Here is a 15,193-nt window from a genome sequence, read left to right on the forward strand (position 1 = left end):
TTGGCTTAGGTTTCAGGTGGGCACTGTAGTATAATCTTCTTACATCTTCTTTAGCTGTTATCAAGGGCTTTGAGTGTGGTGCATACAATGTTGGGACCAGAGATCCTCTCTATTTCTGGGGGCCAAAGGGGTAGTATAGTCTGAGTGGATATGGAACACAAAGCAACAGGGGCTGGGTATTCCCTATGTAACCACTCCAACAATGGGAATGGTGGTGCTGGGGAAGGAGAACAGTGAGTGCATCCTCATCAACAGGTATGCCAGGGATTAGGTGTGTGTACTCTCAGGAAAACTAGCAGCATGGACTATGGGCAGGCGAACCAGAGTTGTTATCCAGTGAAAGGTCGAAAAACTTTCCCAAGAGAGAAAAATAAATTAACTGCAAGGAACTTCTAAACTGATATGCAATTCTGAAATTGTATTAAAGTATAATAAACACATAGTGACTAAACAAGACACAGTTCAATACATTTTCATATATCCATGATTCTTTGTAATCAGCATATAAATCAAAATACATCAGCTTCATCTCCAAAATCCCTTCATGCCATCTTTGTCTTTGGATTTTTTTTTCATTAAGTTTATTGGTGCATTTTAGGTATACCATACAATTACATTCATCATTGGGAACTTGTACCTTTATATGATGTATCTTGGTTCTTATTTTTTCCCCATTCCCTTGCCCTCTCTTCACCCCCTCCACCCTCCCTATGCATGCCATCTTTGAATCACCTCTGCCAAATGTAATCACTAATCTAACTTCTAATATACATTGATTTGTTTCACTTATTTTTGAACTTTGTAAAAATTGAGTCATACTGTTTTGCCCTTTTTTGGTCCAACTTCATTCATTAAACATTATGTTTTAAAATTCTTTTATATTGTTGAATATAGTTGTAGTTTTCTTTGTTCTTATTTACATATGGTATTTTACATCAAGAATAGGCAAGCCATGGCCTTCAGGGTGAAGTCCAGCTCACCACCTGTACTTGTGTGTCCTACATAATAAAATGATTTTATATTAAAAAAAAGTGAAAAGAAACCAAACGAATACAATTTAAAGACACTTGAGAACTATCTGAAATTCTAATTTTAGTACCTATACATAAAATTTTTAATGGGACTATAACCATACTTATCCATTTTTATATTGTCCCTGGCTGTTTTTGTGTTATAAATACAGAGTTTAAACACAGAGTTGAAGAGCTATGACAAGAGACTTCATTGCCTACAAAATCTAAAATATTTACTCTATAGACCTGTACAGATAATTGCTTGCCAACCCCTATTTTATGTGAATAAGTCACAATTTATTTATCTCTTTGGCTATTGAGCTGACATCTTGGTAGTTTCCAGTTTGGGGACATCACATATAATGCTGCTTGCTATGGACATTTTTATACGTTTCCTCCATAAACGTATGTGAGCATTTTTATTGCATATATTATACTAAGAGGTGGAATTGTTGTTTTTGAAGAAGACACTGTCAAATAGTTTTTGAAAAGAATTGTACAAATTTACAGTCCATATGGCAGCGTTTGGTTGTTATGGTTATCTTATACCCTTTCCAACACTTGGCATTATTTCTCATTAATTTTAGCCAGTTTGGTGAGTTTTTAGTATGACATTTAATTTTCATTTTTCTTAAAGATATTCACAAGTTTTTTATTTTTTATGTCATTGTCAGGACATTTAAAATTTTTATTTCTTATTTGTTTAGGGTTAGTATATAGAAATGCAACTATTTTTTATGTTATCTCTGCATCCAGAAAACTTGCTAAATTCATTTGTTAATACTATTGGCTTGTAACTTCTGTTGGATTTTTCTGCCAACTCTACCCTATGTTCTCCAAATACTAACAGCCTCATTTACTGTTTCCAATCTTCATGTTTTCCCTCCAACCTTTCTCCCTCTTCCCTCCTTCCCTTCCTTCCTTTCTTCCCTTCTTCCTTCCCTCTTTCTTTCTTTCTTTCTCTGGTGGTCTTTGTCATTTTTGTTTTTGCAGTTCTTTGTAATATGGTTTTATTTGGTTTTATTATATCTGCCAGGATGTTCAGTACAATGCTAAATAGAATTGATAATGCCTGACAGGACCTTGTCTCATTTAGAATATTAAGGAAAACTCAATATTTCACCAATAAATATGATTTTTCCTTTAAATTTTACAGATACGCCTTTTCAAATTAAGGAGTCTTTCTTCTATTTATAATTTACAAAGAGGTTTTATGTGTATGTGTGTCTTTCTGTGTCCTATATTAAAAATGAATGTTGAATTTCATCAAATGCTTTTGTTTCTAGCAAGATAGGGGTTTTTTGCTCCTAGCAAAGATAGCTTTATACTCTTCTCTTGGAATGAGATGAAACACATTGACTGAACTTTAAATGTAAACCATCTTTCAAAGATGTTTGCTGAACAAATGTCCTTGAAAACAGAGTCTAATGCAAAAAGGCATGTATGAGATTTGCAGACATGCAGGAAACTGAGAATTATCTCCAAATATTAGCCAGCTTTTGTGTCTATGCTTCTTTACTTTTGGTGAACTTTTCTATTAGTATGCCAATCTACTTAATCTGATCCACTGAAGCTAGGACAAATCTACTCCATTTGCCTCAGTATTTAATTAAAGAGTTTTACCAATAGAACCTCAAGTAGTAGAACGAGGCCATTTTTATGTGTTCTCTTCAGCCATGCTCCCCAGATTCCTGGGTCAAGCAGATGAGGAACTCTTATAAATCATAAGGGCTATTTTTGAAACTCAAGTGACTTTTTCCTTAAGTATTCATGTCATTGTCCATCATCATTCTTGACAACTTGGATGAACCTGTAGAATGCTTTTTTAGGTGAAATAATCACAGAGTGACAGAGGCCATACATATGTGGAATCTAACAACACTGATTTTAAAGAAAGAATAGAATAGTTGTTACCAGAAGCATAAAGGGAGAAGAAATAGAGATTTTGGTAAAAGGATATAAAATTATGCCTAGATATCAGGGGGGAAAGACCCAGAGAAAAAGCAAATGTGAATGAATTAGATGAGTGGTTGCTTGGAAGGTGGAGGTGCAAGAAAGAGTATAAGTGTACAAGGGAGAGAAATTGTGAGTGACTGTTAGTAGTTAGGGAGTTTATTTCTTGGGTGATAAAAATCCTGTAAAAATGATTGCAGTGATGGCTACAAAACTCTGAACATACTAAAAACGGTGGGATTGTACACTTTAAATGGCTGAAATGTATGCTATGTACATTATAGCTCAGTAAAACTTTTTAAATAAATAATAAAATTAAATAACTCCAACCTTTGAGAAAAAAAGGAAAATGTCTAAGGTGGATGAAGAGCATATAGTAATATTGTATTAGTATTAAAAAGATGTTCATTATATTATTCTGAATAAAAATAGAGCTACAAAGTAGGACAACATGATTTTAGCTATGTAAAGATACATATGAGGTAAACAGGAAAGTAACAAGCAAAAATCCTAAAAAGTGGATTATGAGTAGTTTTGAATTTTTTTTCTGATTCTTTATACTTTTGACTAGTTAACAAATTTGCTAAAAAGCATGAGCTTTTTTGTAATTGAAAATAAACAGAATGAAATGAAAACAGACATTATTCTAACAGGACAGTCTGTTTTTTGGAATAAAAATCATTTCTGAATTCTTGAGATAATGAGAAGTAAAGACAATTGAAAAAAAGTAAGTCTTGTCTCTGTCTACCACTAAAAAGATGTCTTACAGACAATTTCACATTTTCATAGAAAATTAAAAATATTATAGAATGTATAATATCTGCTGCTCTTCAGCTTGATTTTCTATGACTCAACATTATTTTGACATTTATAAACTAATTGTTCTCATTGGAAACAAGAAAAATTTATCAAATTCCTTGAATTTTTTATTGTACTTTTTATTCTGAGGAAACTGTAGATTCAGATGCAATGTAAAAAGTAATACACAGAGATCTTGTGTTACCCTTTACTTAAATTTCCCCCAGTGAAACTCTCCTACAAAGTTAAAATCACAATGTTCCCTCCTCCTACTTTCTTATCACCACAAGTATCCTTCAGGTTGCCCTTTTATAAATATGCTTAAACTCTACCTACTCTCACCCTCTCTTTAACAAATGACAACCACTAAGTTGTTTTCCATTTCTAAATTTTGTCATTTGAGGAATCTTTCTTCCTATTCTTCATCATGACACAGGACCAAGGTGCAAAAGAGAACCACATGCAGGAAATTTGCATCCCCAAAACTCTGCCTCAACATTTGCATCTGGGGGAGTGGAGGCTGACCAGGGCAGCCAAGTGTGGGAACTGCTCTCAAGCCAGGCCTCTATATTTTCTAAACTCAGATACACTGTCAGATCCTTTGGTAACAGGAGAAATGAAAAGATATTGATGGGGCTACGGCAGAAGAAATTATTCAGAAAAGTCTAAAGGAGTAAGAATATGAATTTAGAAAAAAATTACTTCTCAGATCTTGGAAACTGGGATTCAGGAATACACAGGTCTGAGCATCAAATATGAAGCAAGCATTGGCATCCATTGTCTGGACTTCTGTGTGATGCTGAGTAGGCCAAGTTTCAGCACTACAGACCAAAAGCCCAGGACAGGCTGCAATGTAGAAACAACGAGCAAAGAGAAAGGCATATGCTGGTTCCAGCAGAAGAATGATGGGATCATTTTTCCTGGCAAAAATATTCCTATTTCTATCCAAAAGGCCAATATAAAATGTTTTCAGAGAAATGTAAAAAAAAAAAAATCGTATGTAAATGAAATCATACTTCATGTAGTCTTTTTGAGACTGGCTTCTACTACTCAGTATAATTCTCTTAAGATTCACTCTGGTTGCTGCACATATTGACATTCTATTTTTTTTTATTGTTAAGTAGTGTTCTGTGATATGAACATACCAGCTTGTTTAATCATTAATCCAGTGGAGGATGTTTGGCTTGTGACCAGTTTTTTACTACAATGTGTTACAAACCTTTGTGTATATGTTAACTTCTCTGAAATAAATGCCCAGGAATGCAGTTTCTCAGTTGTATGGAATTTGTGTGCTTAGTTTTTAAGGAAATTGCCAAATGTTTTTCAGGGTGGCTGTATCATTTTACATTATCACCAACAATGCATGAGTGATCTAGTTCCTCCATATCCTCATTAGTATTTAGTATTTTTCTTTTTGTTTTAGCCAATTTGAGAGATGTGTAGTGGTATCACATTGCAGTTTTAATTTTCATTTCCCTAATGGATAAAGAAGTAGAACATGTTTTCATGTGGTTATTTACCATCTGCATATCTTCTTTGGTGAAATGTCTCTTCATGGCTTTTGTCCACATCCTCACTGAACTGTTTCTTTACTGTTATATTTTGAGTTACTTGTATATTGCAGACATAAATATTTTGCAGATATATATATATAGTTTGCAAATATTATCTAGTTTGTAGCTTGTTTTTTCATCTTCTTACCACTCTTTCATTTTAAAAATAATTTTGATAAATTTCCAATTTATCAACTTCTCATTTTGTAGATTATGTTTAGTTATCATGTCTAAGAACTCTGCCTCATTGTAGGACCTGAAAATTTTCTCATATATTTTCTGTAAGAGCTTTAGAGTTTTAAGTTCATGTTCTATTCTGAGTTAATTTTTGTTGAAGATATGAGATATGATTCCAGGGATTTTTTTTATTGCTGTTGTATTGCCTATGGATATCCAATTGTTCCAGTAAGATTTGTTGGAAAGACTACCATTTAATCAATTAGTGGCCTTTTCATCTTTGCAAAAAATCACTTTGACATATTTATACAGCTCTGTTCTATTCCATCAATCTATGTACCTAGCCCTCTACCATAATAAAGACTAAATACAATCTTGATTACTATAAGTACACAGTAAGTCTTGAAATCAAATGAATTAATTCTTCATGTTTTATTCTTTCAAAAAATTATTTTACTTATTCAACTTATTTTTCATTTCCATATGAATTTCACAATGATCTCATTTATATCTACAAGAAAAATTTCTAAATTTGATAGAAATTGTGTTGAATCTGTATATAAATTTGAGGAAAATTGACATCTTTACTATATTGAGTCTTTTAATCTATGAAGTTCAAGTTCCTTCCCATTTAGTCAATATACTTTGGCTACTTTCACTACCGTTGTTCAGTTTTCAACATATAAATCTGTAACCATTAAACTTAATTACCAACTTGCTTGGATTAGGAGTTGCCTAGAGGATTAATCTGTGTGTGTCTCGGTAGGTAAGAAGGCATGAACTTGAATAACATATGTCTTCCTTAGCCCCTTCTTCTCTGCTGGTGTTCCTCTCCTTTGCTTCCCAGCCACAATAAAGTAAGTAACTTTGTTATTTCAGGCTGTTCTGTCTTAATATTCCTTCCTTGGAGCCAGCTCACCATGAACTGAATCTTCTGAAATCCTGAGCCAAATAAAACTTTGTTTAAACTGTGTATTCCTGATATGAAAAGTTGATTAATACAAAATCCTGTACATATTTTGTTAGGTTTACACTTCAATACTAAAATTTTGAGCACCTGTAAATGCTCTTGAATTTTAAGTTTCACTGTGCACATATTTACTCTTAATATATAGAAATCCAATTGTTTTTGTTTGTTGTGTATCATGCGACATTCATTAAATAACAACATAGCATTCATTAAATGCTTACTGTGTGTCACATGAATTTCTAAATATTAATTCATTTAGTCCTCATCACAATGCTAAGTGGTAGATATAAATTTACTCCCATTTTATAAGTGAGGATCCCAGAGAAGAGGGATTTAAAATAACTTGCTCATTTGGAACAGAGAACAATCAGGATTTGAACCCTACCAGTCATCTTTAGATCAGGGTCCTGCCCCTCTGATATATTGGAGGACTTTGTCAAGTCTTCTGTGAAACTACAGTCTTGGAGCTTTGGCATTATACTCATTTTGAGAGGTTCAGGACTGCCAGTTGCAGAGAAAGAAGTAACTCTGTTTTGTTCTTCAAAGATCAGGACCTTATCTAATTGTTCTTAATTCTAAAATAACATTTTGGGACACTGTATTACATCTTGTCAAGATATTTCAATTTTCCTGTGTCTCTCTGTGCATTTGCTAAATGGAAATAATTATTTGAATGTAGATTTCTTAATGTAGATTTCTAACTGAAAATTACTATTATTTATCTATCTAAAAATAAATAACATGACTAAAAGCTTTCCCATAAAGAAATTAAAACTATATTAAATATCTGCATTTTTAAACCAAGTTCTTAGCAAAGAAGTATCAAGATAGAGGCTCGGGCAGTAGTTAAAATTCAAACTAAGATCTCCAAATCTAATGTTTTTCCTAGCATACTTGTGTAGATGTTTTTTTAAAAATCTAGTAATTGTTTCTTGAGTCTTAACAAAGCAATATAAAGAATAAATTTGCAAGCATTCTTATAAAATAATAATTCTTTTAAGTTTATAGTTGAAAGTAATTTATGATCTCGACTTTAAAAGTATGTCTATACAAACGTATATTTTCTGTCATTAGAAATATGAGGGAATTTTTGGTTTTTTTCAAATTTAACAGTTTACTAAGACTGAAATATCCATAATTTCCCTCTTTGGATCAGAAAATAAGACTACTGAGCAATAATTCTACCAAGGCACACTTGGAAATTATGGGTATTAAATGAAAGTGTTGTTTTTAATATTATTTTGCTGAAACATGCATGTATTTTCTCTCTAAATTTAAATGCTAGAATTGATTTATTGTATTTTACAGGTCGCTCACTATTTTCCTCTTCAGTGAGACACATATGTGAATCCTAAATAACCATGGAACAGAAATGAATCCAATTCTCATACCTAAATGTATATAATTTCAGAAAATTCATGGTGGATTAAAGAGTTAGTAGTAGTGTTGGAAAATGAGGGTGGTGGTGTTTCCATTTTAGGAATGAATTGCTTCTCACCTTTACTGTTTTCTGTTCTCTCAGTAATAATGCTATTTAAAAATCAAACTATACAAGATATGTTAGATTATTTTTTAAAAATATATTCATTTCCAAAAGTGATAAAAAGATGTGTTAATAAATCTTGTGTGCAATTTCTGCTTGTATATATTATTAACTAATCTCCATTCCATAGAAGATTGAGAATTATACTATCTCATAGGTTACATTAAAAACATATATTAACCTAAAATGGCTCCATAAAATTGTTACTCAAAGTATCAGCTAAATTTAAGAAACTTAAAATCAGACAACTAGAAATTTGAAAGCCTAAAAATCAGAATCAGAGCTTTCTAGAAATTAGAAATTTTTCTTCTAAAATTAGAAATTACTAGTTGGACTTGTAACAATAAGAAATATTAGACACTATTTCAAATGATTAACAGTGATTTTCTGCTAATATCATGAGAATTCAATGAGATGTGCAGACAGGCTAAGTAACTTGCTCAGGATCACCACAGAGCTTTAGTACTAGAGCTGGACTCATCAGCACTTTGTACTGCACTCTTGTTCTCATTTAGTGAGAAATCTGCTGAAAAATTAGTTGAAATATTCCTATTTCTGAAGTGTCTGCAATATGGTCCTGAGATTCATGCACATATTCTGCTCCTCTATAGTTGATATCACTCTTGTTAGATAATAATATGTATTAACTATCACTCATTTCCTTGTCTTTGTCTAGTATAGCACTCATTGCTTATATCCAGAAAGTTGGTCTTTTACAATTAAAAGTGATAGTGTAACATCTATTAAAGTTTACATTAATGAAATAGTCTTGAAATTCAATTTATGCTCATTATTGTGTACAGTAGAAGTCTCTAACACCACTGATTAGATTGAGATGATCAGTTCATAGGCTAAATTTTAGGTCATGAGTTATCCTGGCAAAGGATTCTTCCTGAAGAGGGAAAAGGAAAATTAAATGTATCAAATAAATTTCCTTTCATCTAAATTAGAAACACAAACATGTCTAGTTTGAGAATTGGGATAGCATTTCAATTGACACATATATGGTTTCCTTTCTAGTATTTTTAAATTTTTAAAAACTGTAGTAACTCTAACATTTTTTTTGCAAAACTGTGTTTGCTATAGATCTTCTTAATTTGAACTTACAATTTTTATTTTAAATTTAGATGGTTGCAAAGGATATACTTTCTAAGATGTATTGAGGTTTAAAATCAATATAATCTTTTAAATAAAATAGAATCCTTATACCTTAGAAAGAATCCTGAATATCCTATCACTCAGTGTCTGGCATTAACACACAGAAAGTCCTATAATCCTAAGTAACATCATTCAAGCCATAGGGAACAATTTTTGCAAGGATCCTGACCTCAACTTCCACACAAAAATAATGTGAAACTATTTCTGAATGTCAAGAAAGTCTGTAAGATGTGCTTTTGCTAAGATCTGAGTCAGATAGTGCTTTGGAGGTCAGGGTGGATTTGAAGTGCTTAAGAGAAAGACCAATTAACTCATCAAATCCCTACAGCAGATGGCATGAAAGCAAAATGTTCTTGCAAAAAAAAGTAATATTTCCTATAGTATCAAATGTATATCTTTTTATCTCTCTGATTTCTCACTAGAATGATGCTTTTAAGAGCTAAACATAGTAGCAGAATATTATGTATAAATAATCATATTTTTATGTGACTATTTGGACCAATTTTGTACAGGCACTTAGACGGAGTACAGTTGCAAATAATTTTCTTTTTATAAATATACTTAATAACATTGAATTCAATGTTCAAACTTAAGTGATTTTGATTTAAAAGTTTAATATACATTGCTTATAATTTATATATCTTCTAATTTTAATGAACAATTTTAAATGTTAGTAAAATAACATTTCAAAAACATAAAAAACTCATATATTTACTGTAATTTTTATAAAAATACAAATTATGTGTACTTTGATTATGATTTTTTTCATCACTTCAATTATTACTTTTTTAGTAATGATGTTGGTACATTTTGCCATATATAATGATCACATTCATCATAGAGAATTCGTACATGTACAAAATATATCTTAATTATTTTTCCCATTTCCCTCCCCCTTCAATCCTTCTTTTTGCCACTTACAAAATTTGATTTCCATTGTTTTATTCCATTTTTATCCCTTTTCACTTCCTTCCCCCACACCCTCCCTTGCTCCCCTTTTCATTTGAACATTTTCTTGCTACTTTCTAAGTTCTATCCTCCATTTCACTCCTTATTTACCCTTTGGGTTTTTTACACAAGAGAATCAAGAATATATGAAAATTCTAAAGAAATGGAAACCATAAAACAGATGCAAATTTATATACAGGAGATTAAAAATTCACTGAAAGTTTACACAGCAGAATGAGCCAAAGTGAGAACAGAATATCAGATATAGAAGATAAGATTGCAATTAATGACCAGGAAAAGAAAGATTTCATAAAAATAGCAAGGGAGCAAGTGAAATCAATCTAGCAACTGCTAGATGATGCAAAGATGAATAACATAAGAGTGATCAGAGTAAATGAAGAAACAGGAGATAGTGCAAGTAACATAAAACACTGTACAGAGAAGTGATGGCAAAAAACTTCCCAACCGTGGAAAAAGAATTTGACATACAGATAAGTGAGGCATATAGGACTCCAACTAGCCATGATCAAAAAAAAAAAAATACACCTAGGCATATACTAGTCAACATTCCAGAAACCCAACATAAGAACAAAATACTACAAGGAATAAGAGAAAAGAAACAAATCACATACAAAGGAAAGCCCATCAGAATCACAGCAGACTTCTCAACAAAAACCATCAAGTCAAGAAGAGCTGAGAGTGACGTATTTCACGTATTATAAGAAAACAACTGTCAACCCAGATTGATGTATACTGCAAAACTATCTTTCAAAATTGATGGAGAAATGAGACACTTTCATGACAAAGAGCACCTTTGAAACATCATGAATACCAAACCAGCACTCCAAAAAATTTTAAACAATATCCTAGGAAAAGACAATGAGAATTAAAACACCATGATGCCTAGCAGAATGAATCCATTGGCATGACAAGAAATTAAACAAGTCTGATCCCAGAGGAAGGGGCTTCTGAGCCACAATCCCAACTCTCCCAGCTCAGAGGAGATGAGCCTCCTGGGTGCCAACAGCATCCCCCCTGCCAGGTTGAAATGAGAAGACATGTAAACAAGTCTCAAAACCAGACTTCCAGATCACTTACAGCAACCCCAAAGGTAAACAAGATGGAACATTCTGATACTTAACCACTTGGACTCCCTGAACTGGCAACAAAAGAAGACCTGGAAAAACTGAAATCAGAAATAATTTCTCAGATAACAGCAGAGATTGTGCTCATAGTGCAAGACTTGATTAATAAATCTAGAGAGGAGATGAAGAACATGACGGAATCCCAACATAGGAAACAATGGAATCCACAAAACAGATGCAAATAGATTTCCAGGAGATCAAAAACTTCATTGAAAATCTACACAGCAGAATGAGCCAATGTGAGGACAGAATTTCAGATATAGAAGATAAGATTGCAATTAGTGACCAGGAAAAGAAAAATTGCTTCAAAATTGTCAGGGACCATGAGAAATCAATCCAGCTGCTGCTAGATGATGCAAAGAAGAATAACATAAGACTGATTGGAGTCAAAGAAGAAACAGGAGAGAGTGCAGATGACATAAAACAACTGTTCACAGAAGCGATGGCAGAAAACTTCCCAAGCAGGGGAAAAGAACTTGACATACAGATAAGTGAGGCATATAGAACTCCAAATAGCCTTGATCAAAAAAAATCTACACATAGGCCTATAATTGTTAAGATTCCAGAAACTCAACAGAAGAACAAAGTTCTCCAAGCAGTCAGAGAAAAGAAACAAATCACATACAAAGGAAAGCCCATCAGAATCACAGCAGACTTCTCAACACAAACCATCAAGAAGAGCATGGAACAATGTATTTTAAGACCTAAAGGAAAACAGCCTCCAACACAAATTGATGTACCCTGCAAAACTATCTTTCAAAATGGATGGTGAAATAAGATACTTTCAAAACAAAGAGCACCTTAGGAACTTCATGAATACCAAACCAGCAGTCCAAAAGCTTTTAGACAATATCCTAGGAACAGACAATGAGGATCACAACCCCAGGGAACACAGCAGAATGAACCCATCAGGCATGACAAGAAATTAAATGTAAAGGGGGAGAATCCAATAAAAAGAAAAATTTATGACAATGATAAGTCAATACGTTTCAGTTATAACCATCAATGTTAATGGTCTCAATTCACCAACCAAAAGAAATACACTGGAAGAATGGGTCAAGAAGCAAAATCCAACAATATGCTGCATAAAAGAAACACAGTTAATTCAAAAGGAAACTCATACACTGAAAGTTAAAGGGTGGAAAACAATACTCCATGCGGTGGGAGCCTGAAAAAAAAAAAAAAAAGAGCAGCTATCCTCTTTGCAGATCAAGTAGATTTCAAACCAACACTGATTAAGAGAGACAAAGAAGGACACTACATCTTGTAAAGGGAATATTCCAACAGGAAGAGATGACAATCATAAATATCTATGCACCAAACACTAGTGCACCCAACTAAATAAAATAAATACTAACGGACATGAAAAATCACATAATACAATATATACAATACATATATATAATACAATAGTAGTGGGGGAACTTAATACCCCACTGTCACAAACAGATATATTAACTAGACAAAAAATAAACAATGAAATACTAGAACTCAATCAAACTCTTGAACAAATGAACTTATCAGATGTATACAGAGTGTTCCAAGCCATAAAATCAGAATACACATTCTTCTCAGCTGCACACAGGTCATTCTCCAAAATAGACAACAAACTCATGCTTAGAACATGTTTAAGTAAGTGCAAAGGAATTGAAGTTATCCCCTGTATAAGACCATAGCGTGATGAAATTGGAGATCCATAGCAAAAGAAACTGCAAGAATTTCATAAATACATGGAAATTGAGCAACACATTTCTGAATAACCAATGGGTCACAGAGGAAATTAAAGAAGACATCAGACAGTTCCTTCAATTAAGTGACAATGCCAGTACAACATATCACAATCTATGGGACACAATGAAAGCAGTCTTATGAGGGATATTCACACCAGTGAATACACATATTAGGAAAAGAGAATGAGCCCAGTTAAACAACCTGATGCTGAACCTCAAGCTTCTAGAAAAAGAAGAGCAGGACAAACCCAAAGCTCATACAAGGGAGGAAATTATAAAGATCACAGCAGAAATCAATGCAATGGAGACTAAGAGAATGATACAAAAAATCAATGAAGCCAAGAGTTGGTTCTTTGAAAGAATCAACAAAATTGATAAACCCTTTGCCAACCTTGTCAGAAAAAGGAAAGAAAAGGCCCAAATTCATGCAATTAGGAATGAAAAGGGTGAAATTACAACAGACCCAGAAGAAATCCAGAGGATCATCAATACCTACTTCCAGAACTTATATGTCAGTAAGATGGACAACACAGAAGAAATGGACAGATTCCTAGATACATATGAATTACCAGAGTTGAATGAAGAAGACCTAAAAACTCTGAACAACCCAATATCAACCAATGAAATTGAAAATGTAATTAAAAACTTATCAACTAAGAAAAACCCAGGCCCTGATGGCTTCACTGCTGAATTCTACAAGACATTTAGAGAGGAACTGCTGCCACTACTGTTTAAACTCTTCAATGAAATGGAAAAGGAAGCAATACTACCAAATTCATTCCTGGAAGCAAGCATCACCTTGATCCCCAAAGCAGAGAAAGACCCAACTGAAAAAGAGAACTATTGGCCAATCTCACTAATGAACATAGATGCAAAAATCCTTAATAAGATACTGGCAAACAGAATACAGAAGATCATCAAGAAGATCATACACCCTGATCAAGTGGGATTCTTCCCAGTGATGCAGGGATGGTTCAACATACGCAAATCAATCAATGTAATACACTATATCAATAGATCCAAGGACAAAAACCATATGATTATATCCATAGACACAGAAAAAGCATTTGACAAAATTCAACACACATTTGTGATAAAAACCCTACAAAAAATTGGAATAGATGGTCTCTACCTCAAACTGATAAAAGCCATCTATGAAAAACCAACAGCCTGTATCATACTAAATGGTCAAAAACTGAAATCCTTCACACTCAAATCAGGAACAAGACAAGGATGTCCACTATCACCACTCCCATTCAATATAGTTTTGGAAACATTAGCCATGGCAATTAGACGAGAGAAAGAAATAAAAGTAATAAAGATAGGAAATGAAAAAGTCAGACATACTCTATATAGAAGACCCCAAGAACTCCACCAAAAGTCTTCTAGACTTAATAACCAAATTCAGTCAAGTAGCTGGACTCAAGTTCAACATACAAAAATCAATAGCTTTCCTCTACACGTACAACAGACTCACTGAGAGAGAAATAGGGCAAGGAATTTCTTTCATAATAGCATCCAAAAAACTGAAATACCTAGGAATCAACCTAATGAAAGAAATCAAAGACCTCTTCTCTGAAAACTACAGCACTCTGAAAAGAGAGATTCAAGATGATATCAGAAAATGGACAGACATCCCCTGCTCCTGGGTAGGAAGGATCAATATATTGAAAATGGCCATACTTCCAAAACTGCTGTATAGATTCAATGCAATTCCAATTGAGATCCCAGGAGCATACTTCATGGAACTTGAGAAAACAATCCAAAAATTCATTTGGAACAAGAAGAGATCCCGAATAGCAAGAGCAATCCTAGGTTACAGAGACATGGGAGGGGGTATTACAACCTGCAATTTGAAACTATACTACAAATCTACTGTGACAAAAACAGCATGGTACTGGCAAAAACATAGACCTGAGGACCAGTGGAACAGATTAGAAGATGCAAAAACAACTCCAGACATTCTCAGCCACCTCATCTGTGATAAAGGAGCCAAATACCCTCACTGGAGGAAAGATAGCCTCTTTAATAAATGGTGCTGGAAAAATTGGGTTTCAACTTGCCAAAGATTAAAACTACACCTATGTCTCTTACTGTGCAGTAAAATAATATCAAAATGGATTAAAGATCTAAATATTAAAATAGAAATGCTGAACCAGCTGGAACATGGTTAGGTACAACTCTTGAAGATATTGGTGTGGGAAC

At 33.3% G+C, this 15,193-nt stretch overlaps 1 pseudogene; it reads left to right on the top strand.

Moving 5' to 3' along the window:
* Positions 1 to 202: 202 nt before the first annotated feature.
* The window catches only part of LOC101711818 (vomeronasal type-1 receptor 4-like), a 110,658-nt pseudogene continuing 95,667 nt past the window's right edge, over positions 203 to 15,193 (top strand).

Source organism: Heterocephalus glaber, unplaced genomic scaffold (genome assembly GCF_053883595.1).
Source record: "Heterocephalus glaber isolate CG9 unplaced genomic scaffold, H.glaber_assembly_v1.0 deba00001504, whole genome shotgun sequence".
Taxonomy (NCBI): domain Eukaryota; kingdom Metazoa; phylum Chordata; class Mammalia; order Rodentia; family Bathyergidae; genus Heterocephalus; species Heterocephalus glaber.